Source organism: Eretmochelys imbricata, chromosome 4 (genome assembly GCF_965152235.1).
Source record: "Eretmochelys imbricata isolate rEreImb1 chromosome 4, rEreImb1.hap1, whole genome shotgun sequence".
Taxonomy (NCBI): Eukaryota; Metazoa; Chordata; order Testudines; family Cheloniidae; genus Eretmochelys; species Eretmochelys imbricata.
The window spans coordinates 72,423,574-72,450,188 of NC_135575.1; the positions used below are offsets into that span (position 1 = coordinate 72,423,574).

At 39.8% G+C, this 26,615-nt stretch overlaps 1 protein-coding gene across 2 annotated transcripts in view; it reads left to right on the plus strand.

Moving 5' to 3' along the window:
- The window catches only part of PALLD (palladin, cytoskeletal associated protein), a 340,473-nt gene that overhangs the window by 225,402 nt on the left and 88,456 nt on the right, over window positions 1-26,615 (plus strand). Inside the window, exon 1 of one of the 2 annotated variants that reach the window (XM_077815438.1) lies at window positions 12,542-12,677. The exons of the other annotated variant lie outside the window; for it this stretch is intronic. The gene's annotated coding sequence lies outside the window, so the exon portion shown is untranslated. Of the gene's footprint in view, window positions 1-12,541; window positions 12,678-26,615 lie in introns of those variants that run through there. 2 annotated transcript variants of the gene reach the window in all.

Here is a 26,615-nt window from a genome sequence, read left to right on the forward strand (position 1 = left end):
GCAAAATGTCCAAAGAATCAGCAATGAGATATTTGCCAGCAATATGAACACCTGGTTGAGATGATGGAAATGTCCTAAAATAGAGTTGTGCTGCTCCTGCTTTAGCTTTTACAGACAATGAGAATGAGAAATTGTAATCCAGAGCTGTCCCACTCTCTCATCCCATTTTTAAATTAGTAATTGGCAATGAGGTGTCATTATGTAGAATTATCGAAGTGTTCTTTGTGTGAATTTGGCTAGTTCTTTGGTGAACTGTACCAATTTTTTTTAACTTGATCTGGGCATTATCTTTGTCACTTAAGATTTTTTTTAATTGGTTTAGAAAGGGAAAACTTAAATGAGCAGATTTGTTTTTGTAAACATAACACAAATGTTACTAGTTAAATGTTGATATGTTGGCAGTCATAACCTTATTTTATTTTATTTTTTGCCACAAGACTTCAAATGGTTTTCTTCCTGGGGAGACAAAACAGCACATATGTAGGCTATGTAAAGTATGATTCAGTTAATATATTTCTTACTCAGCTAATCCAGTAGCTTCCTCTTGTTGAGGATTGAGGGCTCTATGAGAGCAAGTAAGTGTTCATGCCACTGAGAGAAACATGCAGATGATGTAAAATCATAACAACAGATCCTCAGTTGCCCAGAACTCATGGTCAGCACAATGTGTACAGGGCACAGTTGAGGAGTGGTGGGGGAAACTGATTTTAAGTCATCTTTCCACCTACCCAAACTGATGTTTTGGGTTATGAGGGGCTGCTCAACTTGCACTGGCAGGAGCAATTCCATAGGGACTGCTCCACAGGCCAAAACTCCGTGCAATGCCACATGATCCAATTCTGTCTCCTTTGCCCCAGTAAGTTTCTCTGTCTCCCTCCTGCTCCAGATATTCTCCTTCTCCAGGATACTCTCATGGTGGAATAACTCACAATCATAGAAGATTAGGGCTGGAAGAGATCTCAGGAGGTCATCTAGTCCAACCCCCTGCTCAAAGCAGAACCAACCCCAACTAAATCATCCCACCCAGGATTTTGTCAACCTGGGCCTTAAAAACCATTAAGGATGGAGATTCCACCACCTCCCTAGGTAACCCATTCCAGTGCTTCACTACCCTCCTCGTGAAATAGTGTTTCCTAATATCCAACCTAGACGTCCTCCACTGAGACCATTACTCCTTGTTCTGTCATCTGTCACCACTGAGAACAGCTGAGCTCCCTCCTCTTTGGAACTCCCCTTCAGGTAGTAGAAGGTTGCTATCAAATCCCCCCTGACTCTTCTCTTCTGTAGACTAAAGAAGCCCAGTTCCCTCAGCCTCTCCTCGTAAGTCATGTCCCCCAGCCCCCTGATCATTTTTGTTGCCCTCCGCTGGACTCTCTCCAATTTGTCCACATCCTTTCTGTAATGGGGGGCCCAAAACTGGATGCAATACTCCAGATGTGGCCTCACCAGTGCCAAATAGAGGGGAATAATCACCTCCCTCGATCTGCTGGCAATGCTCCTACTAATGCAGCCCAATATGCCGTTAGCCTTCTTCGCAACAAGGGCACGCTGCTGACTCCTATCTAGCTTCTCATCCACAGGTAATCACTAGGTCACAAGCCCCCCTTTAAGGCTGAGCTAAGATCGTTTGTACAACTTTTTGCAAAGGAACCTTAATGAGAACTAAGGATGTGCCCACACAGACTTCTTAATATTGTTTTGCCCCTTTATTCTTTATTATGTCTTTGAAAATATGGCCTTTAGTCAAAACTGTTTTTTCACTTTGTTGCAAAGCATTGTTATCTACCAAATAGTATCTACAAAGTACTATCATTCAGAGCCCTGTTTAATAAGATCTTTACCACTTGTGAAACATTACATAATAGAAGGTATTTCCTTGTGAGGAGTCACAGCTCTTCAAGAATTTCCCCAGACAATTAGAGATACCTTCCAAGATTATGTTAATTTGGTTGGTTTGTTTCAACTTTCATTGCAGAATCACATACATTCAATATATATCTTCTTAAAATACGATTTTGAAAGATTCCCTCTGCCTGTGTTTGAAGAATGATTGTTCAAAAAGGCCCATAATCCTACACTCAGAGAAAATTAAACATAAAAGGTCAGAATGGAATTTATGGAGCCAGCGAGACTCCTACGTCTACACTCTCTATTTTACTGTTGCCCTGTCTTATATTTTCGTGTTATGTTAGCATGTTAATTCTTACAATGTTTTCATATTAGTCTTCTGAATATATGGCTTGCTGGTAGCAGTATGTAAATAATAAGCAACAATAATACATGGGAAATGCTCTGAAAGATCATCTGCTCCAGCCCCTGACAGTGAACGATTATTCCTTACGGTACACTTTCTAGGGCTTTGTCTAGTCTATGTGTCACTGGTCTAGTAGAACAGCTTGGCCACTGCATTTTCTTTCTGAGATAGCTAACATTATTAGGAGATGGGGTTTATGCTCAGACAAGAAGTGAAATCCTAAAATGATTCACTGTCAACTTAAATGCCTGATTCATTTCATTTCCAGAGTATAGTGAAAAAATTCAGAAAAATGTTTACTTTGAGGAGTTGTTTTAAACATACAGAGCATAATTTCTCTTTGTCATCTTGTCTGTAATTCTCACCCAGTGCTACAGAATATTAAACATTCTTACTGTTTAGACTAACCTCTAAGTACTGTGTGTTTGCACATTTAAAAAGTACAAGGCTAAGCAGCAAATAACTGAAGAATAAAAAGTGATTTCAAATTGAGTTGCAATGCTGGGTTTTTTGTTTTGTTTTGTTTTTTTGTTTTTAAATGGACATGTTCTGTAGCAATCTCTAGTTTCTGAGCAGATAAAAAGAAAAGGAGTACTTGTGGCACCTTAGAGACTAACCAATTTATTTGAGCATAAGCTTTCGTGAGCTACAGCTCACTTCATCGGATGCTCAAGAAAGCTTATGCTCAAATAAATTGGTTAGTCTCTAAGGTGCCACAAGTACTCCTTTTCTTTTTGCGAATACAGACTAACATGGCTGTTGCTCTGAAACCTGAGCAGATAAAATAATTCTGTGAAATCCCTGTTTTATGCTGACTTCAGTGTCTGCAACAAAGCAGTTTCCAAACAGCTGAAAACTCTCTCTTGCCTTGATGATTTCTAAAAGGAAAGGTACTCCTTAAATGGGCATAACCAATGTGTGATTGGTTAGGGAACTACAAAGGAGGCTGAGTCAGGGTGACCTGCTGAAGTCAGACTATGTCTATAGAACTGGGGGAGGGCATTGGGATAAAGGGAGGCGTGCAGTTTTACCAGAATGTTTGAACAAGACAAAGAACAGCTCCAGCAACCAAATAAGGAAGTCCGAGTTGGAGTATTTCAGAATACAAGCGTTTCAGGGATTTTAGGAGAGCTCGGGGAAGGAATGAGTACTTGTGCAGCAATCCACTGTCTTTTTTTAATGGCAGGGATGGTAAATATGGAGAATCATGGGCACTCAGGAATGTTTTTATTCTGCTTTAATCCTCTGTCAGCAAAGCTCAAGATGGATTTGTCCCTGTTCCTCATTTTTCTGAAAACTTTTTGTGGATCTGTGTTTTAAAAAGAGTGATCATAGACACCATTGTCGAACTGCCTGAAGACAAATTATTTCTTCCTTTACTGTCAGAAAAGCCATAATTAAATGGCAAGCATTATGCACATTTGTGGCACACCCTTCTAGAAAGTCCACATGAAAAGAAAAAGTCAAGCTGAATTAATGTAGAAAGGATACAGATACTATTGAGAAACTGAATCTGCTTTTGGGAGGGGAGGGGAAGTATTGCGGGGGGGAGGAGGGGAGAGAATAGGACTCTAAGCCTCAATACCTTCAACTAATCATATCCAAGCCCCTGAAAAATCCTGGGAGAAAACTTTTTTTATTATAATCAAATTGATGGGAGAATGTTCCTTGATATCAGAAACTGGCTTCAGCTACAGAATTTGGACTCACATCTACATTTCACACACATCCCAGCCCAGTTCCCAAGGGTATTTGGATCCAAGGTTTTGATTTGGGCGTACTCTGATACCTGTGAAAAAACTAAAAAAAAGTAAACTGATTTGATAAATAGGCACTACCAGTGACAAAGATACAGAACACCCTCCCCCACTTCTCTAGGCCTGCTAAGGCAACATAAAGCTTTGTTCGAATGGAGGAGGAGCTGCAATACAGAGTGAGACCTGGAGGAAGCTGGAACACAGAAAACCTAAATGGTTGTGGACACAAACGTCTGCAATAACATTTAAAACACCTCAACCTTGCAGTTTTGTTCTAGTTCCAAAATGTTTGCAAGAGGATGTTAAAATCTCATCCTCCTTTAAGATAAACAGTTAAAGGCACTCTGGGCTTGTCATCCTGAGGAAAGGTAAGAACTTATTCCTTTATCTTTTAAATTTAAATATTGAGAATAGATCAGCTCATGGACTGTTACTGGGAAGCATTTTCAAGTCTGAGGGAGCAAAGGGGGGGGGTGAAGCCTGACTGAGAAGGCAAGCTTTCTGTATAGTTCCTGACAGGCCTTACTATTCCAGCAACTGTAATTTACCAAAATGTGACTAACATGCAGAGCATTACAGTACTAATGATGCTAAGGGGGTGAGGGGAATATGGGCAGGGACTAGAGCCAGGAACTGGGAATCAGGATTTAGGGGCTACACTTCTGGCTGTCACCATCTTACGCAAGTAATGGAACAGTTTACCCATATAAAAATTAGGTATACTTGTCTGGCTTAGAGTGGTGTTGGAAAGCTGCATCAGTGTTTGCCAATATGCGTTGAGTTCCACTGCTGAAGATCACTACTCAAAATTTACTATTACAAATCAACATGAAAGAAGCGACAGTATAAAGCAGTGGCTCTCAATCTTTCCAGACTATTGTACCCCATCAGGAGTCTGATTTGTCTTGTGTACCCAAGTTTCACCTCCCTTAAAAACTACTTGCTCACAAAATCAGACCTAAAAATACAAAAGTGTCACAGCCACACTATTACTGAAAAATTGCTTACTTTCTCATTTTTACCATATAATTATAAAATAAATCAATTGCAATATAAATATTGTACTTATATTTCAGTCTACAGTATATAGAGCAGTATAAATAAGTCGTCTTTATGAAATTCTAGTTTTTTACTGACTTTCTAGTGCTTTTTATGTAGCCTGTGTAAAACTATGTAGATATCTTAATGAGCTGATGTACTCCCTGGAAGACCTCTGCATATCCCTGGTTGAGAACCACTGGTATAAAGGACACTCTCGAAACCAATCAGAGTAAGCCATAACAAGACATCTGCAATTCCATGTTACTCTTTTCTCAAGTCCCCTTATCTTGACCCTTAAAGCCCTATAGGACCCTCCACATGCTACATCAGGTGACCTTAAGTTCTATTAAGAATACATTTGAATTAAAATATATCCTCTGGATAGGTGAATTACAGCAAAAGGCAAATACAATTGTGGCAAGATGCTGCTTATGAAGAAGTAGGATAGGAGATAAGGGCAAGGAGACTTTTTTTTCTTTGACTATTAAGGGAATGCAGAGTGCTAAACAAATTAAGGGCAAGCACCAATGTCCTGGCATGCTTACTGGAGCAGAAGAATATAATACAATTGCTTTTATAACTATAATCTTACACAATCAAAAAATAAATAAATATAGATGGATTGGTAACCATGATGGAGTGAGGGGGAATGGCAGGAAAGGTTAAATAAATGCAAAGTAACGGGAAATAGAATAAGAAGACAAAAGGGAGAAGGTCACTGAGACAGCATAGAAGCAGAGTTGGAGGAGAAAAGAGCAATGTAGAGCAGGGATCGGCAACCTTTGGGACGTGGCCCACCAGGGTAAGCCCCCTGGTGGGCTGGGCTGGTTTGTTTACCTGCCGCGTCCACAGGTTTGGCCGATTGTGGCTCCCACTGGCTGCAGTTCGCCACTCCAGGCCAATGAGGGGTCGCAGGAAGCGGCATGGGCCAAGGGATACGCTGGCCGCGGCTTCCCGCAGCCCCCATTGGCCTGGAGCGGCAGCCCCCGTTGGCCTGGAGCGGCGAACCACAGCCAATGGGAGCCACGATCGGCCGAATCTGTGGACGCAGCAAGTAAACAGCCTGGCCCGCCAGGGGGCTTACCCTGGCGGGTCACATGCCAAAGGTTGCAGATCCCTGATGTAGAGGAACACATATATAATAATTTGCTATGGTTATTAGTGAGGTTTGGAATTCATTTTAATAGCTCGATGACCAAAAGGCTTTCCTGTAGTCAAAAAAGTGAATCAATTAACATTACTGTGTAGAAAGCTTAAATGTCCAGTCATTTGAGCCATGCTTCATATGCTGTAAATACTTCCTTTAGTGTGGTAGTTTAATCCAAGACAATTTACTTTAAGGGTGGTTACCTGTCTATTTTTCTAAAGCTGTGCCTGTTACCTAAGGAAAAGCAATTTGTGTGTGTGTGTGTGTGTGAGACACAATTTAAACTAGTTTAAGGAGCCTGGAAAAAAAAAATCTCTTGCTGCTCTCGCTCTGTTTTGATAGCTTTTTATTTATCACACTAGTAGAGCAGGGACTGGAAATCATACTTGGCTTTCAAATGCTGGAGATAGTTGGCTTTCCCTCTTTGTAAAGTACATAACCTTAATATGCTATCTTGGGATCTTTGGTGATGGTAAGGTGTGATAGAAATGAGAGATCTTATGTGCTTAAATTATTTGTCTTTCAGGGTGCTGATGATTTATTCTCTAGAATCTTTTTTTTTTTTTTTAAAGAACTGGTTAATTCTGTTGTTGTGGACTTCTCCAATATGAAATAATTTAGAATAAAACATATTCTATAGTCCACTCTCATCATCTCTTAAAAGCAGGAGAAGCTGAGTAGAGCAGGATGCCTGTACTGTAAGATCCAATGGGCTCTCCCGAGATCATGCTATGAATTCCAGGAGGAAGATGTACATGCCTGCTGCCCCTGTTTAGGAGGCATAAAACATCACTTTTCCACTCTGGCCTTCCAAAAAGAGCTCTAATTCCAATGCATTTCAATATTTAATGTGTTGTGTTCCTCTCCGCAGTTGTCACTATTCAGAGCTCTCAAACCTGTCAGGTGCAGTATGGGAGGGGGAATCAATTTTATCAATTGCAATTAGTTTGGAAAAGGTTAAAGTTCTTCAATTGTTGGCATTGCAGGCCTCATTCTGAACATCTTACAGTAATGGTGTAAATAAGGTTTATTTCCCTTAGGAGATAACTGAATTGAGCACTTGATATCATTATGACTCTAGCCAATTGTTGCGTGAATCAGCTTGAACACTAGCAAATTGTTCAATGGTGGCTTCATTACTGGCAACCCCAACTGAGCTTAATCCTATTGGAACTATGGCATGATGCACAGTTTCCATTGGTCTGGACCAATTTAAAACAGATTTTATCATCCCGAACTGACGTTCAGTTTTGAATTGAAGATTTGTAAATTTTTAAGGCCAGAAGGTACCATTATGATCATCTGCATGTACCTCTCTAGTGTGGCAACCTCCTTCACCCATATAAGACAAATCATGGAACCTCACCCAGTAATTTCTGCAGCAAGGTCATAGCATTTTGTTTGAGCTATAGCCTATGTTTAGACAGACATCCAGGACTGATGAAAAGACTTAAAAGAAAATTCAGTCTTGATCAGCTTAATCAGAAACTGCACATTGTAATAAAGCATGTAATAATGCCTTCTATTTAGTATAGCAACTGTCATTGCCAAGGATCTCAAAATGTTGTATTTCACAATGCAGGAAAGCCAGCTATCTCCAGTATTTGAAAGAATTTCAAGTTCCTGCTGGAGTAATACTTAAATACACATTTATTTGGAGCTTCTAGGTGCTACTATAATACAATCAGGGTCAAAACCCCATTGTGCAGGGCATTATACAGACACATTAAAATACAGTCTCTGCCCTAAAGATGAAATATATATATTTAAAGAACTATATTTAGACCCTGAAATCAATTCTATAGTAGTTTCAGTGCTTTAAGAGCATTTTCTAATTTTTCAGACTCAATAATTCCGTTGTACTGTTTTCCAGTCATTTGTTTTCAGTCAGATTGCTATAGATCTTACTGTTCTATTTCAGATCTTTCCTCCAGCGTTTGCAAGTTCATGATCTCTTCTTACATGCTGCAGACCTTTGGTGGTTATACTCCAGTTTACACAGTATTAATTTAATTTTGACTAGTTGCTAGTTTTTATCATTCTCCCCTCCCGCAAAGAAAAAATACAAAGGTGTGTGCCTTTTAACTTCTTTTCCCAGCCATTACAAAAAATGTAAAAATCAGCAAGCTGAGTAAATGGCTTCATAGCTAATGGATATTTAATTTTACATGACTTTTCTGGAGATAGTAGTAGACACTAAAAGTGGAACCTGACTCTCCCTTCCACAGTACACTTTGATGAACTGCTCCTAATTTCCTTTGAATATCCACCCTCAAATTGGCTTTTTAAAATAATTGTTTTTCAAAGGAGATTATATTTTAAAGTACCATTTAAAATTGATCGATACTGTCAATTACATAATTATTGTAAGTAGTTCAATCTAGTCTTCAGGTGTCAATTTAGAGTTCTGCATTGACACATCAGTTAATTTTTGTTAATCTGAGGTCAGTTTATCCCAAATCTAGCCTTCATTTGCTAAAGAGTTTCACAAGGGTATTCAAAGTACTAACCCATACCAACTAAAAAGAATGGCTTTTTAACTTTCATCAGCTTCCAAGAATTCTCTGTTGTATTAATGGCTCCTATCATCAACATCCCAACAATGGATACAAATTACGTACTGATTCCTTCCTGCTCTTTTGTATGTCTTTCAAAGATTTGTCTTATCATAGTTGCCAGCATATTGATCAGTTTCTGTTCAGGAGTTACCTGATACACTTTCATATCTCTCAAGTCCCAAAATGACTTATGTTCCTCACAAATTGGGTATCTCCTCACGTTTATTACTGAAAATGATTTACATTATTTTTATTTCTGATGTAACTGGGGCTATAGGAGTCATTTACACTAAGAGAAGGAATCCAACAGCATTTCAAGTTTCCTACATAAATAATTCTGTATCCTCCTTTTTGGGGGTCTTTGCCACATAGTGTGTGTCACATAGGGAGGCAGGAATAGAGTAGTGGAGTGGGAATCAGGAGACCTGAGATCTGTTCCTGGCTCTGTCACTGGCAAATTTAAGCAAGCCTCTTCACCTTCCTGTACCTCAATTTTCCCATGTGCAAAATGGGGATAATGATATTGACCTTGTTTGTATAGCACTTTGTGATCCAATGATGAAGAGCAAGATACTATTATTATTTGGGCCTTGCTATGGTGAGCTTCGTGTTCACCTCATATTCACAGTTATGTTCGTTGAATCACAGTTGGGAGAGTACCTCATGATAACTTGATGTGTGAAAGTGTCCTTTGTTTTGCCTTTGCCTTCCAAACTCATAAAATGGTATTCCTCCTTTTTTCCCTAAAGCTCTCTTCCAAAATTCTTAGTGCAACACAGTTGGTCTCACTGAGCTCACTGGCATGGTTTCTACTGATTTCCTCTTCTCTGCTGTTAATTTGTTTAATTATTAGTAAATAAGAATCCGACGGTATAATTAAGGGAAAAGCAGTTCAGTGGTACTATCCAGAAGTAGGGATTTAGTGTCATGCAGATTGTCTATCTACAGCCATTACTGGCTGACAGTTACACTGCTTGTTTTAATGTGAGTGGGGAAAATGCCTATGTTCAGTAAGTATAACAAACCTAAAGCCAAACATAGTTCTGTTCCAGGCTTGGGAGTTGATGAGAACAGGGTGCAAGAGGGGGTGCAAAGTGTGGGAGGGGCTCAGGGCAGGGAGTTGGGGTGCAGGAGGGTTGGGGGTGCAGGTTCCGGCTGGGCGCCGCTTACCTCGAGCGGCTCCAGGGTAGCAGCAGCTCGCAATGGGGCTAAGGCTGGCTCCCTGCCTGTCCTGGACCTGCGCTGCTGCTGGAAGTGGCCAGCATGTCCGGCAGTGGCTCCTAAGAGTGGGGTGGGGTGGGGCAAGCGGCTCTGCTGAGTGCTGCCCTTGCCTGCGGGTACCACCCCTGAAGCTCCCATTGGCCGCGGTTCCCCATTCCCAGCCCATGGAAGCTGCGGAGGGCGGTGCCTGCAGGCGAGGGCAGCAGACGGAGTCCTCTGCGCCCCCCCCCCGCCTCCAGGGGCCGCAAGGACATGGTGCCGGCCACTTCCAGGAGTGGCGCGGGCCAGGGCAGGCAGGGAGCCTGCCTCAGCCCCACTGTGCCATGGGGCTGGCAGTCCCACAGGCCAGATTGAAAGCCCTGATGGGCCGGATCCAACCTGCGGGCTGCAGTTTGCCCTCCCGTGCCTTAGCCCCTGCCTTAAGTGACCACAACAAGAGAGTGGAAGGGGAGCCCTTGAGGTCAGGCAGGCCTCTGGGTAAAGGAAGTGGGAGTGAGGACTCGGATCCTTTTGCTATCCACTTCACCAGGGTAGTGTATAAGCCAGGAAAGTTCCCCACAATATTGAGACCATTCCACCGCTTACATATACTTACCATATGCTGCTTGATGCAGGCCCAAGTCCAACCATCCAGATCCCCAACATCCTAGCACTCTTCCAAAATGTGGAAACTCTAGCCCTTTGTGCGGTGAAAGAAAACTTGACTGTCCAGAGGTCAAGGAAAATTGTCCTGGTTGTTGTGGGATACTTTTGGTGGAGTCTCAGAGCATGCATCAGTGAGTCTGCGTCTACCCTGCAAAGGCAATGGAGCTTGAATCCTGGGTCCGGCTTAACTCAGGCTCCACCTCCATGGGTCCTGGGACCAGGTTTTGGTTAAGAACAATTTGTGTGTATGCGGAAAGGGGGTTAGGCTTGAGCCTGGGTTTAAAACCTAAGGATAAGTTGCAGTGTAGCTATACCCTGGATATGTACTCCAGCAGCTAACCTGTGCTGCCACCCACGCTTTGTGGCTTCCCTGCCTTTGTTACTGGAGTCTGGAGCTAGTTAGATCAAAGCTAGTTTGGGTTTGTGTACACATACTGGAGTCACACCTCCCATTGCATTGTATACATACCCTGAGTCCTCATTCATCTTGAGTTTGTCTGCTGCTGTCAGGGCCGGCTGCAGGGACAAGCTTTCCAAGCAGGTGCTTGGGGCAGCATTCAGAATGGGGCGGCAGTCTGTGTCCCGCGGTGGCAATTTGGCGGCAGCTCTGCTGCTCTTCCGGGCGCAGTAGCAATTTGGCCGCAGCTCGCAGCAATTTGGTGGCGACTGCTTGGGGCGGCAAAATTGGTAGAGCCACCCCGGTCTGCTGTGTTGCTGATAATTTAACTTTGCTCTGAATTTACTTGCAAAGTTGAAGCAACCTTCCACATCAGCACGTGGAAAGCTTTTGATTGACTCAAATTAAATACAGTAATAGAAAGGTGAGAGGCAGATGGATCTGGTGGGTGCTCCCCATTCTCCACACTCTTGTTCCTCTGTCCACCAAAATGAGCATCGGCATCCCACTGGTGTTTTCAGTGGAATATGTAATAGTGATAACATTTTAAGAACACTTGTTTGTCATCCTGGGAATATTTAACATTTTGAAAGTATAATTAACTAACAAAATAACTTGCTGGCAACACACAGCATCAGTAGACGTTCCCTGAACTCTGCCTCCATCTTCCAGTAGGGCAACAAGGCACACAATAGAATGTTTACAAAACATGTGGTGGAGACACTAATAGAACAGTATAAATGTTCTGAAGAGAGCCCCTAATTTAGTTCTAATCTGAAAAGTCAGGAACACTGAAAGTTGGAATGCTGCTCAACTCCAAGGGATAAGTATAAACATAATTTAAAGCAAAAAATAAATAAATAAAAAAGAATCAACTGAAGCATAACTTGCCCCATTCTAGATTTTCATTAAAATATGTGGATGTGCTACTATACTCTGCTGTTGTGCACTATGGGTGAAAGTGATGTGGCAGGCTAGGAAACGTAAATAAACTGTGTGTTTTGCAGGAAGGTTAACCCCAGCTCCAGTGGAAAAATTTCTAAATGCTGCTGTTTCAGGACTATGTTAATTCCAGAGAATCCAGACTGTTTCCTTTCCTCTCACATGCAGCTTTTCTTAATTTATTAGAGATGTCTGCAGAGTTTGTAATGGAAATGGACACAAAAGTATTGGAAAAAGAGGGTATTGCTGCACCATGGTAACGTGCAGCTAAAGTTTTTTTGGGAAAAAGTTTAAAAAAAAAAATCCAAACCCTTGGCGCTCTAAGGAGAGAGTAATTTAAAACTTAGCAGACAGTACTGATTCAGAAGAATATCCTGAAAAGCAAAGGTGACAAACCACAGGAAAAACACCAACTTCACTGCAGTTTTCAGAAATGTGGTAATTCTTTTATTAAGCACACTGACGAATTCTCAGTAACTCTGGAGGACTCTTATTATGAAGTTGCTAGAGCTAGAAAACTTTAGTGAAGAATCACTGAGTCATGAAGTTGGTGTTCTCTTCTCTCTGACTAATCTGTATATAATATTGAGAACCTGCTGGACTCCACTTCAGTCCCAAAGTGCTGGCTTTACTGCTGCAACGTATCCCCCCGTCTCTTTATCTGAGAAAGTTATATTCTGGCACTGTGATAATAGATAAAGTAGGCACTGAAAAGGTAAGGTGCGATGACGCTGTTTATGTATTCTGCATGCTTTTTTTGATCAGGTAAACCCGTGACTAAAACATAGTGATAGAGAATGAAAGGTCAGAGCAACTGAAGACTTCTTTTAATGTGATCTTGGTGTTTGCAGCTCTTGCAAGTAGTTTTTTTATTAATATTTACTGTCTCTTAAAGTGTTAGCCGCTTTTTCTGTAACTGCAGCCAAGCTCAGAAATGCACTTTATTTGCAGTTTTTGGCATCAGATTAGTTTTTCCAAGTGCATTTGGGATGCTAGTGTGGCAGCTGCAGGGTGTGTTTGTGTGTGTGTGTGTGTGTGTGTCTCAACATCAGCTGAACTGATTGTTAGTACTGTATATGATAGAGCTGTAAAATAGTGAGGGCCCTTGCAGTTTTCTTTTGTAGGAGGTTTCTCTCAACTTGATGAAAGAACTTGTGGATTAAAACAGAGTTAGCCACAGGCAGGAGACTCCAGATATTTTAGAAAGCATATCACTCAAAATGTTATCGTTTGTTATCAAAATCATAATCTTTGTATGCTGCTTGGAGTCTGTTTTGTATGCAAAATGCATGTGGGTCCCCATCATTTATATAAAGAAAAGGAGTACTTGTGGCACCTTAGAGACTAACCAATTTATTTGAGCATGAGCTTTCGAAGCGCATGCTCAAATAAACTGGTTAGTCTCTAAGGTGCCACAAGTACTCCTTTTCTTTTTGCGAATACAGACTAACATGGCTGTTACTCTGAAACCCATCATTTATATACTGTCTTTCTGTTAGTTTATTTCTGTAAATGTTGATAATTGAGTGCTGAAAGGAATATCACAGTGTTACCTAATAACTTTGTCATTTACACAGCAACTGCTTTTGGTGCTGCTTGAATTTTATTTTTAAATTTCTTTTAATAACATTTGTTTAAATGTTGATTGTGAAGACAAAAATATGTGAAAGTTTCCTGGCAGCATGCAAGTAATTAGAAAGGATGCTGGGAAATGTAAGCCTTGCCTTCCTTATAATGATGTGTTTATAGGAACTTGGAAAGCAGAGATATGCATTGGCTATCAAAGAGAAACCAATGTCTGCTGTTGGAACATTTGGATCAATGTTAGGTTAAGGAATATGGTGCTGCACATCTCACATCTTAAAAAAAGGAATGAACACATCTCATATTTGATTGGGCACTGAGGTCAAGGAGCCATTCTTCTCAGTATTTTGTGGGTTGTACTGAACTGCAACCACTGGTCTGGAGAAGCAAATGTGTTTTCTGGCATGGATTTCATGGGATGTGCTATTTGAACTGTGGTGTGCAGTTTCAACTGCCACCTGGAAAGTATTGTGTTTATGGTCTGTACACACCATACTTCACTGAAGGCCTTGTTTGGTTGGTCGATCTGTCTGTCTATCAAATATAATATGAATAATAGTGTTGCTCTAATTGAAGCCCCAATAACTGCCAGGAACCCAGACTTAGTCTATGATTCACTAAACAAATAGCAGACATGGAAGGATTAAGATTTATAACTGATAACATGAAGAACGGGCAAACCATAGCAATTTCAGTGGTTTTGGTCAACTTGATCAATCCACACAATGTTCTGAACCTACTGTGAATCACTTCAGTCAGTATTCTGTTTTCACAAGTTTTTAGCCCAGTTTTTCAAAGTAAGATTTTGTCACTTCCTACATTTGGTTGGGCCAGGAATACTGTAAGAATTGCCTTTGACATGGTATTTCAACACTTGTCCTCTTGCCTGGAACCAAAAACTCAAGGGGTGGGCTGATAAAAGGGACCAGAGCAGGGTAGCTGGGGTATGTATTCCCCAGAAATGCTCATTTTAAGTTTGGTTGGAAGGTTAGGGTCTTGTTTTGTTCAACCATTTAATCTGTTCCTAAACATGATAGTGGACCAACAGTGTTTTAAAATAGACTTCACTAGAACTGGGTATTAGGCAGCCTTAGGGACCAATTTATAATAAAAAGTTTTGTTATGAAGATACACTGTGTAGTCACTTTCCTAGTGACCACCAAAATATTGGTTGCATCAGTAATATGAGAACTAATTATCAATACAACTACATATTTCAACACTAAATGTGAACTCATACAAGTCTCCCCAGTTGTTTTGTTCTTGTGCTAATTTGCAGAAGTGGCATTTCAAAAATCTTATTATAAAAGAGTGCAAACAAGTGGAGCTGCTTTTTAAGCTCCATGATAAAGCATAGCCAAAAGTTTTGGTCCAGCATTGGCTTCTTCCCATCACAAATTCTTTACATGCAAGTCTGTGGTCCATTAGGGTGGTATGCAATTTTTGGCCTTTATTGGGGGCGGGGGGGAGGGAAATAGTTCAATATTTTGACAATGACTATAAACTGATACAGGTTTACATCCTGTGTGAACTTATGACCATCTGAGCAAGTAATAGAGAAGGCAGAAGAGTAAGGTGTTTGATATTTTAGCAGTTAATTTTACACCTTGCTCATAAAGGGCATGCAGTGAAATGAACAAAATAAAGTACATGTTCACAGACAGCATTCATTAATTGTATTTCAGCTGAGCAAAATAGTAACTGCAAGGATGGTGATTGAATCAGCACTCCCGTAAGTGTACATGGTTTATTTATGCACCAGTAGATACCCACTTCATTAAATATAAGATCTGATAGAATACTAGAAAAGTGATTTGTCAATTAATTTGAAGAAAAATAACCAAATGCTTCAAATAAGGAATTCACCAAATAGCATTCAACCAGCTATGCTTTTCAATAGCTCTGAATATGACATCCCGTGCGTTCCGTGTGACTTTTATCCACACCAAAAGTTTTCAGAAACCAAGGAATATAGTGTAGCATCAGTCTACATGGGGTTACTTGTGTCGATCTCAGTGTCCCTGAATTACTGGTAGATCATGAATTGGGATTATGTAGAAAGATATGGAGGCAAAGGCATGGCCCCTGAAATATTAGTATCTAAGATGAAAATGTACAAAATGGGAATGGGAGCAATGAAAAGCTATATAATTGAATGCTGAAGTACACATCTGATTAGTTCCATATTTTTTCAGTGGAATATCTTATGCTTTGGGGTTTAAACTTTTCCGTTTGTTGTTTATGCTTCAGAGGAGTAATCTGAGATTTATTGGCCTTTTGAAATCTGTTTTCAGAGGGTCTTGAAGGAGAGTGTGGAGGCATGTGAGACTGGGGAAGGACAGGAGTTCCAGGCTTATTAGTTTAGAAGAAGGCCCAGAAATGAATGAGGGAGAGACCTGAAGAAAAGATAAGCTGTACGGCTTGGGAAGAGCAGAGAGGCAAAGGGAGAAAGAATCAAGAGTATAGAAGAAGGTAGAGGTTAGGTGTTCAAGATTATTCTCCAAAAGGTTTCAGAGTAGCAGCCGTGTTAGTCTGTATCCGCATAAAGAACAGGAGTACTTGTGGCACCTTAGAGACTAACAAATTTATTTGAGCATAAGCTGTACCCCACAAAAGCTTAGGCTCAAATAAATTTGTTAATCTCTAAGGTGCCACAAGTACTCCTGTTCTTTCTCCAAAAGGTGAATTTGATACTGTAGTTCATTGTTTTAAATCTTTACTTTTTTAATTTTAGCAAACTATTAAGTCTCCAAGATTAGCTCATCATGAACATAATGCCTCTTGTGGTGGTTCTTCACTTTTTTGTCCTATTTTGATGGGAAATAACCTTCTAATGATGGGTTTCCTGCTGAATTATTTTAAATAAGCAATAATTGACTGTTGCAGGAATTATCAAGGGGGTAGAGCAGTAAAGAAGGGTTGATGGCCCAAAGACATTAATTTCTATTATAAAGTGACGAACACTTCAGGGTGTCACATGTGCAGCACATTGAGTATTTGGTAGACTTGGTTGTCTGTGGTAATCTAATAAATGGCCGTACACACTTGTCTCATTACAAGACTAATCTTGGCTCATGATATGTGCATGTAACTTTATATTCATAAATAACCATCCACCTTGAAACATTCCAAACTACTTTATAGATAGCATTTCAGTGATGAAGTACACACAGACACACTCTCATTGCATCCACTTCTGGAGTGGAGTGGGGCTACCACTCCGTAATGACAACACTAAACAATTATTTTTATGGCCGGGAAAGGAATAATACAATATTCATTTAGAAATGGGAAGAACTTGGGTATACATGATATTACCCAAGTTAGAACGTGGCCAGGATACTCAGGCTAATGCCGTTATTCTGCAGAAAACATGATGGGCTCTTTCATGACTCTAAGTGTCAGGATCTAATCCAATATTTTGGGATTTTATGAGATGTAAAAATTATTTACATTTTCTGTCACATTCGCCATCAATGTAATAGCAAAGCAATAGAGAAATAAGGTAATTCATGGCTGAGCATTGAAAATGTAATTTCTGGATTACCACAAGAATCGCATTTTCTGGAAAATATTTTCTTCCACTTTATTGTCTAGACACTTTATACAGTCACTTCTCGACTGCTTGAGGCACTCCAACCTGTGCCAAGAGAGGAAGTCTGCATTTCCTTTATTGGATCATAGTGTGAATTTAGAGAATGGTTAATCCTGGAGCTTTCCTTTGCCACAAAAGGAAGGGAGTTGAAGAACACTTCCATTTTTCTAAAAGTACAATGGTCTCAATCCAGTGCTGCACTCAGTCTCTGCCTGATTCCGCAAAATTAAGGGGACCACAAAGTAGCTCAATGCACCTCCCCACTGAGAGAAGATGGGAGGCAGGTTTGACCCTCGGCATAATTTAGATTAGCTTTAAGGCTGCTCTAAACTACCCCCTGGCAGCAGTGTCCTAAATGGGGCCACTTCATTTCCTCCACACCCCTTATGCTGAGGCAGAGGGGATTAGATAGTGTTAGCCATATGCCTCCTGGGAATTCCTCCTGCACTGGGAGGAGGAAGCCCAATTAGCAGTTTAAAACAGTTCTTTGGCTCCTTTGTGTCACCAGAACAGCACAAAGGAGCAGCAGTGGGACACGTGATTGTGCCTGATACCTGTTTTCAGAATGGACCCTTTCTATACAATGTTCTAGTAGCAAGCAGGGAAGCCACACTTCTTTTCTTACTGGTTCCTTTCAGAAGATCTTAATCAGGACAAGGCAATATAAACTTTTCAATACACACTCCAGATTTGGGAATGTGAAAGAGGTAATTAATCCAAGACCCGAGTCTGTCTATAAAGAGCTACTGTACCATGTTGCCTATGTGCTGCTACAATGGCAACCTAGTTCTAGTAAATGTTCACAATGTGGCATATGTTTCATTAGTCCTAGAGGTTTTGTTCGATGAAGATAATTTCTAGAGAGGCCCTCCTTTGTAGACATGATGTGTCAGCCAGCAGAAATGTACAGGAAAGGGTTTTGGTTTTCCTTGGCAAAATCCTTGCATTTTTTCCAAAATGAAGTGTAAAAATAGATTAACTCTCAAAAAAGTTTAAGTAATGTTAACACTGATACTGACCAACAAAAGCCATCAAATTCAAAGTGAAAGCTGACACCATAAGGTCTATACCCTGCTGTGCCTAATATTACAGGACAGGATCTGAGATTCCTGTGAATAATGAGATGGCATGGGGGAGTTAAGGATAGAGTATCCACATTTAACAACAAATGGTTAAATGTGGATACTCTATCCGGTGGCACCTTAAAGACTAACGGATTTATTTGGGCATAAGCTTTCGTGGGTAAATAATCCATTTCTTCAGATGCATGGAGTGAAAATTACAGATGCCGGCATTATATACTAACACCTGAAGAGAAGGGAGTTACCTCACAAGTGGAGAAACAGTGTTGACAGGGCCAGTTCGATCAGGGTGGATGTAGTCCACTCTCAATAATAGATGAGGAGGTGTCAATTCCAGGAGAGGCAAAGCTGCTTTTGTAATGAGCAAGCCAGTCCCAGTCCCTATTGAAGCCCAAATTAATGGTGTTAAATTTCCAAATGAATTTCAGTTCTGCTGTTTCTCTTTGAAGTCTGAACTAAAATTCATATATATACCATGTAACACAGAGGAAAATGAAAGTACATGTGATTTTTTTTTCTCTTTAGAGAAAAGAAAGAGGATAGAATAAATGTGCATGTATAAATGTACATTCATCTAAACATGTACATATAAAGTATCAGTAAAATCTGTATCTAATTTATGGGGATGATTTGTTTAAAGCAGTTCATCTTTCATTATTTACATACAAAACTTTTAATGAGTCCAACTTTGGCTAACAGAGCTGATTCACCAACGCAACACAAAGTTTTGAACAAATTGAAGGAGTGCTTCCTGACACAGAAACTCAGTGGTGCTGTATTTCTTCCAGCCCACCTCACTGTACTTATTTTGGCACTAAAATATAAAGCCTTTGTTTATAGTGTCTGAAAGTATCAGAAGGGCACCCTGATTTATGACTGTAGTACACAACTACCAAAGATCTAGTGAATTTTCCAGTGAAAGTGGAGCTTTGAAAACCTCAGAGGTGATCATCATTTTTTGTGGATGAGATTTTTCCATGCACTCTTTATATATGTGTTGGTGACATGTGCTTCCTGTACTTGTTTTCAGAGGGTTAAATGAGAACATCAGTTTCTTGATAGTTCTGTTACTAGGGCCCAAAAAATCTATTAGCTGCAAGAGGATGCCATGGCGCTGCTTTTCTTCAGTGCAGCTCTGACATGTTTAAAAGCAGTAGTTTAAACAACGTTTAATAAGGCTGTATCTGCAGTGGTTGCCAGGGGTCTTAGTGCATTAGACTGCAAATCTCTGTGACATCCAACTGAAAGGAAAGCACCAATCTCTCAACTACCCCATCAAGAAGTTGGTGAACTATCAAGCAAACATGCTAGGTTTTTTCTTTATATAACATTTCTTGCATAGTTTATTTTGAGGAGGGAGTCATGGATTCACTTCTGTGTCTTAGTTTTCACAAAGATGTGTTTCAGAGTAGCAGCCGTGTTAGTCTGAATCCACAAAAAGAAAAGGAGGACTTGTGGCACCTTAGAGACTAACAAATTTATTTGAGCATAAGCTTTCACGAGCTACAGCTCACTTCATCGGATGCATTCAGTGTAGCTCACGAAAGCTTATGCTCAAATAAATTTGTTAGTCTCTAAGGTACCACAAGTCCTCCTTTTCTTTTTACAAAGATGTGTGTTTTTCTGGCGGGGAGCGGGGAACAATTAAATTTGATCGTGGACCAGTTTTGAACTTTTTTGTAAAACTGTTTTAAGCAACAAGAAGATTGAGGTGAGGGAAATCTTTGTTTAGTTTAATTTCCAAAGCCATCCATCCGTTGGCCTTTTTTTGTAGACTGACAACCAGAAGGCCAATTCTGTCAGTTGTGATGCTTTAAAAGTGATGCTGTTAAACACTTGTTTATAGCAGTAGTCATATTATTGAGCGAGAGAATCCTCCAGGGGCATTGCCATTCCATGTATTGCTAAACAACACTTCTTGTTTGGGCTATCTGCAGTACAATATCATTTTCCTTAATTTTCCTTTATTTAATGTATTTGTTTTTATTATTTACAAAGTAAAATTATCCTGTGTTTAGCTGAGATTGTGGCAATCTCAATTCAATATAAATATTAAAATAGTCTTGTCTAGTATGCTTATCCTTATAGCATCTCAGATACTCATCCTTGCAATACCCTGTGATGTGGCCATGTGTTACTATCTCCATTTTACAGATGGGGAAACTTGAGATACAGAGATCAGGATCAATATTTCCAATGGAACTGTGGGCATGCAACACCTCTGAAAATCAGTCCAAGGTACCTTGAGTTGAGCATTCAAAGATAGAGGTATCCAAAATTAATGGACATGATCAAAATATTCAAGTGACCTATCCAACCACATATAGAAGATCTGGATTCTGGCCATTCCATAGACTTCTTGAGTCCCTGCCCAATGCCTTAACCAAAATACTATGCTTTCTCTCTCAAATATAACACTTGTACTCTGAATTTTTCAGATACAAAAGAATTTAGCCATACTCTGGCCCTGTTGAGAGGGATCAAATGATATGCTGTAAAAGGTTTTTATTTCCTTAGGGGAAAAAAGTCTTAATTTTTAAATCTGTACTAAAACTGTAGATCAGCATGTAATATAAAGATAAAGGTGTACCTTTTCTATCCATTTAAAAAGAATTATTGAATCCAACTATAAAATGAGACCATGGAAGTTCAAAATATATTGAAATAAAGTTCTGTTGTACTGTGAGTCCCCAGTATGTTACATGCGGTTCCCATTCTTTTATCTTTAATAGCTTTTGGAATTTTTGCTAGAGCTTTTGAGGTTATTAGCTTAACCTCTTAGTAATTCATCTGGAGTTGCACGAAAATGATCGCTTTCATTTTCTGCTATTTATAAAATTTTTATTTCTAAAATCAAAAGAAAATATACATTTTAATATGTTGTATTTACAGTATACTTGAAGTTGAAGCATATCCTTGGGGAGAAGGGATTTACAAGAGGAGACATACGGCTATATCCTGCTTTCAGATATGTGCAAATACTGAATTCTATAGGCATGTGCATGCACATTTACCTATGTAGATTGAAAGACCAAAACTATGAGATTAAAACAGTTAAGTAAAATATAAAATCGAACTGCCATGTCAAAGGCTTTCTGAAACAAAGAAAGGGCTTTAAATCTGCTATTTATTGGGTTCATTCTGTGGCTATCCATCGGTCACGAGAGGAAAAAAAGATACAAATAATACTTCTCCTACCTCTAAAGGTTCTTGGTTCCTTCAATCCCATGACTTTAGACATTAGGGGTCATGATGATATAAGGGTGGAGGGAGAGCAGGAAATCACAATGTAACAGGAACCTGGTCCAATGAATGCTTTGAAAAGTTAATACCAACATTTTGCACTGAATCCCTTTCAAATAGAAAGCCAGAAAAATGAGCACAACAGTCAGAAAGAAGGATCTCCTTTGCTCTCCACCCACCCACTGCTACCCCCAATTGTATGGTGGCTTTTTGCACCAGTTGCAGGCAACAGAGCAGTCTTTAAAGTAGCCCACAGTATGCACATTGCAGTAACCCAGTCTTGATGTCATAAAGGCCTGGCTAACAGTGATCAGATCATTATATAAGAAACCTGGCCTCAATGTGGAGACATTCTCAAAAAAAACTCAACTCTGACCACATAGCATCATAGTTAACACCAGATGAAGGGTCTAAGCTAGAATTTGAGCAAGTTTAAAAAAGAAATTAACTCTTTCTAGGATCTGAGCTGTCATTTTAAACGGTCTAGGTTTTTCTACTGATCCCCTTCTCTGTTTTTCGGTGTACCCAATTAGTGTGTGACGCTTCATGGGAGTTAATGTGATCAATGAGAAATTAGCTGGGTATTTCAGTACGTTGGTGGAAAAGTGTCAAGAAGGCTTAAAGACTTAAGAAAAGAAACACATAGCTTGTGGATCTTTGTTTGTTACAGATTGAAGCAGTAACCCACTGTGCTAGTGAATCTATTGTAAGATGGTCTTGTTTCAGAGTAGCAGCTGTGTTAGTCTGTATCCGCAAAAACAGGGGTACTCATGGCACCTTAGAGACTAACACGTTTATTAGACCATAAGCTTTCGTGGGCTGTAGCCCACAAAAGCTTATGCTCTAATAAATTTTTTAGTCTCTAAGGTGCCATGAGTACTGTTCTTTTTGAAGATGCCACTGTTCTTTTTGAAGGTGGTCTTGTGTTGCCTTATGAGGACTGAAACATAACTGAGATGGACTGGATTCCTCTCATGTGTTGTCTTTTTCATGATGATTTGTTATAATCTGTGGGCATGGCTTGTTGGTTGTAGGAAGGAAAATCTTTATTGTGATAAATATTTTGGTTCAGAAGAAAATGTTGATGGTTTGGGGGATCAGGGAGGTGGGTTAATATTACCTGAGCTATTGTTCTACCCTGATGCATCTTACCTTAATAACACACATACATGATCAGTATCTGACAAAGCATATGGACATAGCCTAATTTAAGTGCAAGTGAGAAAAAGCTCAAGCAACTAGTGTTGGAGTAACTTTCTCGCTGAAAGAGAAAATAAATGTGCACAGATCAAGATATTCTTTTCTGTTTCTCTCTTTTTACGCTATGTACATAACTGCTGTCATTGCCTTGAAAACGGATAGTTACCTCTGCAAAGCAGCAGCAAAGCTTACTTAGATTTAACATCACTTTCAGAGCTGTATCAAAACAGTTCTGCTTTCACGGTCCCCACTCACATTTCTTCATGTTTGCTGCTTCTCTCAAGAAACTGCCACATGTGACTGCCTCAACTCCACTTCAGACATGTTTACTTTAGTTAGTTAGTTGGTTAGTTAGAAAGACTACATGCTTGAATTGTTACTCGAAATCGCCATCTTTGCATACCTTTCACCATGGGGTTCTGGCTACTGGGCAAGTAGTTTGTTCACATTCTCTGTACCTTGAGGCCTTGTCTACACACACAGTACCTGAAGCTGATCAAGGTTTTTATAGATCTGGCCGCAATTTTTCTAAGAGTTGTGCACCGAAAAATGCAGTTTTGGGTCAACCAAAACTATTTGCAAATTTACTGGATAGTTTCTCTCCCCCACCCTCCATTGAGCTAGATTCACCAGAGGAGTTAAGTATCATTTTTGGTGGCTACTGGTTATTCTGGGATGGGTCTCTCTCAATTTTTCCTCATGCAGCCATTTGACTTTGTATGAAATGCTTGACTATTCACTGGGCCAGAGAGAGATCATGACTCTTAACCTGGGGGGTAGGGCAATCAGCTGGGATGGGGGAGACCTGGATTTAAGTCCTTGCTCCAGAGTGGGGATTTGAACCTGGGTGTCCCACATCCCAGGGGAGTGCTTTAACCACTGTGATATTGGATAGAATGGCGGGGTGTGGCTGTTGCACCATCTCATTGTCGTCCTCCTCCAGATTTGAGAATTTAGCTCTTCATTTCCTTTACTTTTATTTTTTAAATAGTTAATGCACAAAGTCTGAATAACATTTTTCCAACTTTTTCACTTCGCAAAAAGTTCAAAACATTTTGGTTTCAGTTTGACCCAAAACAAATTTTTTAAAATTTTTCAGAAGTGGCTTTTAATACAGTTATTCGCACAGCTCTAGTTATTAACACTTCCAATGAAGATGAACATCTTTCCTCTTGCGTTTGAACATAACTGGATTTTGTAGTAGTGCTACAGTGTTGTGCAATTAACATTCTTGCTGGGTACAAACTTCAGAGTTTTCTTTGGTGATTGATTATATCTAAGAATGTGAGGAGACACTTAGGGACAGCAGAGTTATAATAGATTACCAAAGAGCTCCATCTGCCAGCTGGGTAGAAGACAAGTTTGCAAATAAGACTCTCTATGGTTACGGTAAAACTTTTATTAGGATGAATCAAATAGCTTATGATGTTCTGAGCGCTACTGCCAACCAAGGGAAAAGACACATCCTGTTTACTGAGTGGATTCTGGAATGTACTGAACTGGGGAAACTACATATTTGCACATAGTAATAGTTAAAGTAACACATTCATTGATAAACAGCAGAGAAGAATAGAAATGTAATACCAGTATGCAGAAAGTTGCCTGATCTAGGTCAGATGAAAGTTATGCTCTTTAAAAAAAAAATTATATGAAATATTCTTACAGGGCATCTCTCACTCTTGAAAACATTTCTATCCCTCTATTAAATTCTCCAGTGGTAAGGGTGTGATGTTGATAATAAGAGTCCGCTAATTAAGTTCATAATATAGGTAGTGTTTGAAATTGATTTGTAAAACATGTGAATAAAAATTTTCATCAATGAAAACTGCGTATTTTTTAAAAGTTGCTTGTAATGTTAGAAACCAAACACAACAGCATTGTGCTAGTGAAGTGGTACTCAACATTTTTGATACCAGATTTCCTTTTCCATACTCGAACCCTCCTCCCATAGAGCAGGGTTACAGCTGAGACACACTTTCCATGGGACCATGAAACGTGATGCTCTTCTTGATGCAGAATGTCCATGCTTTTGGATGGAAATTAAAGTACCTTTGACATGTGTTTCTGTAAAAGGATGTGGGTTAAAAGGTATCTTCAATATCTCAATAAATGGTGTGGTGTTGTAGAATGGTGAGCCTTGGTAACGCAAAACTTGTGGAAAGACTTTAAGGCTTTACTTTTGGTAGTTGGTAAAGGTGTTTTTTTCAGCATCCTATGCAAGGGACATGGAAGAGTGCTGTATTTGATTTGGGGTGTTTGGGATGGTGGGCACACACAAATACGAGCAGCTCCCTCTCTCAGTCTGAGAAACAGAGCTTGTGCTGCAGTGTCTAAATCCTGGCCTGGAGGAAGCAGGTGTGAAATGGATTACTGACCACGCTTCACCTTCCTTATCCAATATCAAATGTTGCAGTGTACATTTTTCTGTCATTTAGGTGATGATGCACATTGGTGTCTAACGGTTTAATTGGTGAAACCATGTCAATGTATCTTCAGAAAATAAATTCTGTTTTAATACCATGTAGGGCTTTTTATGAAAAATGTTTGTCCAGGAGGGTGCTAACTGATGGCTGCTAACAGATAAGTCTAAAAATGTAATTTTAAATGGGAATCATCATCGAGCACCTGTATTTCCAGTGGGGTCCCGCAGGACTGGTTCTTGGCCCTATCCTATTTAATATTTTTATTAATGATATGAAAAAAAATATAAAATCATCACTGTTAAAGTTTTCAGAAAATTGGGGGAGTTCTAAATAAAGGAGGATAGATCACTGATAAAGAGCAATATGGATCACTAGGTAAACTGCAGGCAAGAAAACAGTATGTGTTTTAATATGGCTAAATGAAAATGTATACATATTGAAACAAAGAATGTAGGCCATACTTACAAAATGGGGGATTCTATCCTGGAAATCAGGGACTTTGAAAAAGATTTGGGGGTCATGTGGATAATCAGCTGAATATGAGCTCCAAACATCCTGGCCAAAAGGGCTTGGATGCATAATCCAGGGAATCTCAAATAGGTGTAGAGAGATTATTTTGTCGCTATTTGGCACGGGTGTGACCGCTGCTGGAATACTATATCCAGTTCTGGGGTCCACAATTCAAGAAGGAGGCTGATAAACTGGGGAGGGTTTGGAGAAAAGCCACAAGAGTTATTTTGGGGAAGTTCTCTGGCCTGTGTTATACTAAAGATCAAATTAGATTATCACAATGGTCCTGTCTGGCCTTGGAATCTATGAAGAGTTCAGAAATCTGTGATTTTTGCTAATCAAATTCTTTCTCAGCCCTCAAGGTACTATCTGCATTTCAGATGGCTGAAGCAAGGCCTGTTGAGTATCATAAATGAATATCCTGTCCTCCATTAATCAAATTAGGGTTACTTTCAGTGTTACTTTGCCAGATACATTGGTCTAAAAAAACCTAAGGAACATGGAATCAATTGAAGTGTGGGTGTGTTGTGCATGGTGTTCTGCTGTTTTAACCTATGTCTGATGTTTGTTTAAACCAGATTATGTGGCTGGAAATGATGACAGAAGCAATTTAAAAATGTTTACAGGGTTCTCATAACCTCAGTTTCCCAATCCAAAATAGCTGAAGAAATTTCAAGACTGGCAATACTGAGGCAGTGATGAAGATGCTGCTGAAAATTAACACTGATAAGTCTTGAGCCACAGCCAACTAAACTGTATTTGGTAGTATTCATTTGAGAGAAATTGGTTTTTAACTGCCTTGAACCTGAGCTACTCCACATATAGACCTTTATATTTAAGGTGTATTCCTTATCCTTTTATAGTGGCTGAAAATGGGTGAAATCCTGGCCCGGTTGAAGTCTTTGGGAGTTTTGCCATTGACCACAATAGGACCAGGATTTCACCCAAGATCTTTGGTATTTCTGTTTAATAATGACAGCTGTATGTGGTGACATTTTTCTAGCCATTTCTCATTT